Raw genomic sequence first — 6,584 nt, forward strand, 5'->3', positions numbered from 1 at the left:
GATTAAGATGTTAAGTAGAACTCAGATCTGTAATTTGGTCCCTTGGTTTGAAGCATTATGTGCTTAATAACAAAAAGGACTTAACAGAGGAGTACGCTGGGCATACAAGCTGGTACGCGCAGCGTACAAGTCACGAACCTAGTACGCGTTGCGTACAGCTGAGTACACCCTGCGTACACAGTCAGAATAGGTTTCGCTTATTGGGCTTCGGTGTAGGCCAACTGTTAGGCTTGTTTATCTTGGGCCTATTGGGTCATCTGGTTGTGGGCTGTTAATGATGTGGGAAAAGGCCCCGGAAGGATTTGGTCCGAATTTAGAAACTTGGACCATGGTTTGGGCCACGAGTTTTTTTTTTAGCATTTTGGGTTAAGTGTTTGGATTATTATTGGACCATCGAGATGCTAGGTGGGTTGGACTGAAAAGAAGGATTTGGGCCTCATGGCAAGACCCATGTAGAGGTTTGGGCCCAATTTGGAAAATTAGGCCATTGATGGATTTATGGACATTATAGTGTTGGGCTTTTGTTTGAGTTGGGACGTAGTTTTGGGATCATACCGGGTCAGGGGTAGAATGGTCATTTTACCCCCATGCAAGGATTAAGGATTATAGTATAAGACCCAATTGCTAATTGGGTATATTGATCGGTATTGATAGCTCAGGAAGTGGTCAGGGCAGCAACTAAGGATTTTTTTTTCAGGAAGCTTATGCATTCGAGGTGAGTTATCCTCACTATATCAACAGAGTCTAAGGCATCAAGGCCAACCCTTTATGGATTGTATCCGGTTATGGCATTATATGCTTATTGGTTTTCATCCTGGTAGTTAGGATGAGGTTATGTTTATGCTTAGTGACCTAGTTAGTTTGATGTCCTGGTTATAGGATGATATTATGTGATATGCTAGTATGATTTGTTAAATTGATATCCTGATAGATAGGATGGTATTATGTGTTATGTGGTATGATCTATTTGATCAGTTAGTTGTTTATATACTGTTATGTGATTATCTGTTGAGGCTGGCTTATCTGCTTTGTACGAAAGCCAATAGACCTGGGCATTCCAACCTGTTGGTTGTGGGCCGTGAGTATTCCATCCCGAGGATGATTGGACTCATAATAGGTGGGCATTCTAACCTATTGGTTGTGGGCCTGGGGGTATTCCATCCCGAGGATGATTAGACCCATAGTAGGGATGAAAGTGGGCCCAAACCCGGACCGGATAGACCCAGACCCGAAAAACCCGGAACCGGTTAACGGGATTTTGTAGAACCGGAAACCGGACCCGTATATAGGAACCAGTTCCGGTTCGGTTCCGAGTACGGTACCGGGTAAAGTGGGTCTAGAACCAGAAAAACCGGAAACGTCAAAGTGGATAGGTTGGAACCGGATAAAGTGGGTTTAGAACCCGAAAACCCGGAAAAACTGGAATTTTTTGGTAATTACTTACTACTTATTGGGTTGAACTTTAAAATTTTTCATACTGATATCCCGACTTTGCGCGACTATAACTCATTGAATATGAAACCAAAATTGACTTAGTCTAAAATCATGTACAAACTCTAAATTACACTCTGTAAAAACCGCATGTCAATCCGACTTTAAACGAATGAGATATGCATGTGTTAACATTTTCACATAATAAAAAGTACAAAAACAAATAGCTGAAAAGTTGAAAATTTTCAGTTTTGATATCCCAACTTCGGGGGACTGTAAATCATTGAATATTAATAAAAAAAAATGACAAAATTATAGTCTAAACTCATGTAGAAACTCTAAACTACAAGTTAGAAAAAACCACATGTCAATCCGACTTCAAACGAATTAGATATGCGTGTTTTAAAACTTTCATAGAATACAAAAAAAACTAAAAAACTAAAAACTTTCAGCTTTGATATCTCGACTTTGACGGACTGTATGTCAATGAATATAAAACTAAAAATGAAAAATTTATAGTCGAAAATCATGTACAAACTCTAAACTACACGTTGGAAAAAACTGCATGTCAATCGAAGTTGAAATGAATGAGATATGCATATTTTAAACGTTTCACAAAACCGGTTCCGACCCTAAAAGTGGTTCTGGTTCCTAACACTGGTTCCGGTTTTTAGACCTGGTTTACTTGGACCCGATGGACCCAAACCTGGATTATCCGGAACCCGGATAAAGCCAATTTTTAAACCAGGAATCGGAATCGATTCTATATATTTCAGTTCTAACGGTTCCGGTTCTGGTCCGATTCCGGTTCCGGTCCGGTTTTTCGGTTCTAAATCTCATCCCTAACCCATAGTATGTTGGCATTCTGACCGATTGATTGATGGCCTGGGGTATTCCAAATGGTTGACTGGACCCATAGTATGTTGTTTATGATTATATGTGTATTGTTTTAGGTATGAGTATTTTGGGGGAACTCACTAAGCTTTCGAGCTTACAGTTTCAGTTTATTGTTTCAGGTACATCAGGGGATCGTGGCAAGGCAAAGACATGATTGTACAACTCCTCACTTTTTATGACTTTGTTTCTGGGATACTCTGATATGATACATTTTGAAAACAAGTTTTGTAATGGTTAATAGATTTAAAATGTTTTTAAAAGTTTAAATTTGGCATGCTTTTTATGGGTGTTACTACATATTAGGTCCTCAACCTCCTGGTTAGATTATCCCCAACCCATAACTTTCCAGTTGGAATGCCCCGGCCCACAACCTTCCGGTTGGAATGCCCCGGTCTATTGACTGTAACAACGTAAATTTTCAAAAGAAATTTTTGATTTAAAATCATATAAATCCTCATGACACATTTGATTACAATCTCATTTGTTCAATTCACAAAACATAACTCCATGTTTTAGTAATTAATAATCCAGGATCATCATAACTCTTTCTCTGGTGTGTACAATCAACCGGTGTCGTCCCGCGATCCTGAGAACCTGAAACACATAACACATAACACGGTAAGCACGAAGCTTAGTGAGTTCCCCAAAATACCACATAAAACACATATTAGCCACTCGAGGCTATAACTCTATAGAGACTCTGGTCCTAACTCTGTGGACCCTCAGGTCCTAACTCTGTGGACCTTTCGGTCCTAACTCTGTAAACTCTGGAACACATACAACATAAATCACATAGAAATAATGCAGTGCATCACATCACATAAATAGCATACAAAATACTCTGTCACATAACTCTAATTACCACTCTAGGTAAAGTATAGTGAGAAAACTCACTTGGCAAGCAAAAAGCAGCTATCCTCACACTTAAATCTCGAATTCGCCACCGCCTAACACATAGGATGAATGTCTCTTATAATAACTCTTTTTCACGACTCAGATAATCGAAGGCGGTTCCTTCTCTTTCTAACTCTCTAAAGTGGGTAAAAGACCATTTTACGCTTCCAAGGCCTCTATTACTTATGTTGACCAAAAACCTAAAGTCAACAAAAGTCAAGCTCAAGTCAACAGTCCACATTTGACCCTACTCATCGAGTGCACCCATACGACTCGTCGAGTCCCCTCGCATCAACTGAACTCTACCTAGGACTCACTCAGCTCGTCGAGTTGACTCCCAACTCGGCGAGCCAACACTGGGTTAAGACTACTCGGTCAAACCCACTACGACTCGTCGAGTCATCCATGGACTCGACGAGTTGGCTCCCACAAATTTCTCATTCAGCCATTTGAGGTCAGATCTGCAACCCAAACTCTTAGATCTAACCTCCTACTACCCAAAAGTCACGCAAAGGTCTGAACTTAGGGCTCATGCATTGGTGTATTTTGCTCTATACACCATTTTGACTCCATTGAAGCTCCATAGCTTCAAAGCTCCAAGGTTACTCACTCATGGATGCCTACTTTCTGGATCTCTGAACCTCACAAGGTCCATATCAACAATTGACTCGAAAAAGGGTTTGGATGCACCCCAAAACCCATTAATATGGATACAAGCCCAACTTTACAACCAAGGAAATCTACTCAAACACAAGTGAGGCAAGATTTGTACCAGATCTAAAGCTTGAAATGAAGATGAGACTGATCCATCAACTCTCCTCTGAGATCCTTGCTACTTCCTTGATCTTCTTCTCAAAGAAATGACCTCCAAGAAGCCTCTTTCCTCTCTAGCTCATAAATAACTCTAGGGTTTCTCTCAAGGGAGGAAGACATTGTTGGGAAGGGGCCAAGGAGGCTATAAGTGCCTTTAAATAGGTCCCAAACCCCGGTGATTAGGGTTTCTCTGCCAAGCACTTACTCGGCGAGTCCCTCCTCAGACTCGTCGAGTCCATTCATTAAATCCACGGGAGAAACCCGACACGACTCGGCGAGTTGGACCCTTAACTCTTCGAGTCTCTCCTTTAATCACAAGATTAACCTACACCATAATACCTCTGAAAATCCAGATGTTACATTGACTGACAACACAAAGTAGTACAATCTCAACCCCAACATACCATGTCGACATATACATAACAAATAACATATATCCAACAATAGATAATCATATAATCAGTCAACAAAAAAATGGACATATCTACAAATCACTACCGCATAGCAACATCCTATATACCAGGACACATATCTAACAATTCACTACAACATAGCAAGACCATCTATATCAGGATTAGGGTTTGGGATTCTGCCACGTACGCCATGCGTACGCAATGTACACCCAGCATACGCAAGCTTTGCCCAAAAGAATTACAAAAATGTCATTATGGGCCAATTTGCAAACAATTCTCACATATAAGGGTTAGAAGTGTAATTTACTTGAATTATAAATGTTATAACAAGTTTACTAGTCTATTTCTTGATGTTGCTCATGTTTTATAGTTGGAATCCAACCACAACTCACACCTAACAGATATATGAGCTAGAAGCAAAGACCTAAACAACAGATTATAGAACCTAACGTAGCAACACCTACCAAGGAACACATTTTGTATATGTTGTTGGATCTACAATAATTATGTATATGTTTTGCAGTCCAGTTCAATATCCAAGGCTGATCCAAAGATATAGTGGGCCAAGGCGAAAAGAAAAAATAGGTCCCCGAAGTTGAAAATAGACAAACCGTTATAAAATTCACTATTAATATGAAAAAACAAAAATATTGCCACAACATTACAAAAACAACTAATTTAAAGAAAAATATTTTTCCTAGCATTTTTAGATAAGTTGATTTTTTTTCTCTCTCTATATATATACCATATATTTTCAGAATTTTGGGCCCCTTAGAGACATGGGCCATGGGCAACATCCCGGGTTGCCCACCGTCTGGACCGGGCCTATCAATATCAATATATGAAGAACATAGAGATTAATGTTATTTTTTTTTTCGGGATCAAGTTCTCACATGCTTTGTTCATGTACCCTCTTTCGCTAAGTCCGTTGCCATCTTCATCAAATGTCATTCTTTTATATTTTTCAGCGACTTCAGATATAGTTTGAACATTCATCGTTTTCCTTCTAATCAAATTGCGGAGAGCCGTTAGAAAATATATGTTAGCCCATTTGTGTGTAGCATGGTTTTCAGCCCAAGGCCTTTGTATGTATTTATTTATTTGGTTGTATGCACACGATTTGTTTAATAAGAAAGATACATATCAACATAATTATTGCGAAGAGATACATATTCTTCTCATCCACTAAATTTTACTCCGTTTTAAAAATTAATGATTGATAAATCAAGGAATCAAACCCTCCTTTGATTTTCAAGAACAATTTACATTGCATTTCAAGAATAATAATAGTTTTTTCATGAAAAACTGGTACACATATTTAATATTTGTTATAAGAAAATCATATAACAAAATATCGTATTCATTAATTTCAGAAGAAAATTATGGGCAATGCCATTTTTTATCTCTGTGATTCTATGGAACTACATAATATGAGGATATTATAGAAAATACAAGATGCATATCCAAAACGCACCAGTGGTCTAGTGGTAGAATAGTACCCTGCCACGGTACAGACCCGGGTTCGATTCCCGGCTGGTGCATTTATTTTTGCTTTAGGACTTTCGGTTACACAAAGTTTTTAAAAAAGTAGAGTAAATTACACGAATGGTCCCTATGGTTTGGGATAATTTGCGTGTTTGGTCCCTAACTTATTTTTTTAACTCGAAAGGTCCCTACTGTTTGTTTTTGTTACGCGCTTGGTCCCTATCTCATCTAAAAAGACTATTTTGCCCTTGATTTTTTAACTTGTTTAAATAAACACACCCCAACCCCAACCCTCTTACATTACCCAACCTAAAACATCATTTTTCCTATTTAAATAATAGTCTTTTTAGGTAAGACAGAGACCAAGCGCGAAACAAAAGCAAAAAGTAAGGACCAAGCGCGTAACAAAAACAAACATTATGGACTTTCTGAGTTAAAATAATAAGTTAGGGACCAAGTGCGCGAATTACCCCAAACCATAGGGACCATTCGTGTAATTTACTCAAAAAAGTAATCACATTATGATACTATTCGACTAACCGTATACTGAACGTAGAACAAACACCTTTTGGCTATGAAGAAAAAAAAAATATATGGATGAACCCATTTTAAGACTTTGATTCTATTTTTCTTTATGATGACACCAATCTT

At 38.5% G+C, this 6,584-nt stretch overlaps 1 non-coding gene across 1 annotated transcript; it reads left to right on the top strand.

The window, feature by feature from the left end:
- The first annotated feature begins 5,918 nt into the window (after positions 1–5,918).
- Positions 5,919–5,989, top strand: TRNAG-GCC (transfer RNA glycine (anticodon GCC)). Its single transcript has one exon. It is a non-coding gene; the product is annotated as a tRNA-Gly (tRNA).
- The last annotated feature ends 595 nt before the right edge of the window (positions 5,990–6,584 follow it).

Source organism: Lactuca sativa, chromosome 7 (genome assembly GCF_002870075.4).
Source record: "Lactuca sativa cultivar Salinas chromosome 7, Lsat_Salinas_v11, whole genome shotgun sequence".
Classification (NCBI taxonomy): domain Eukaryota; kingdom Viridiplantae; phylum Streptophyta; class Magnoliopsida; order Asterales; family Asteraceae; genus Lactuca; species Lactuca sativa.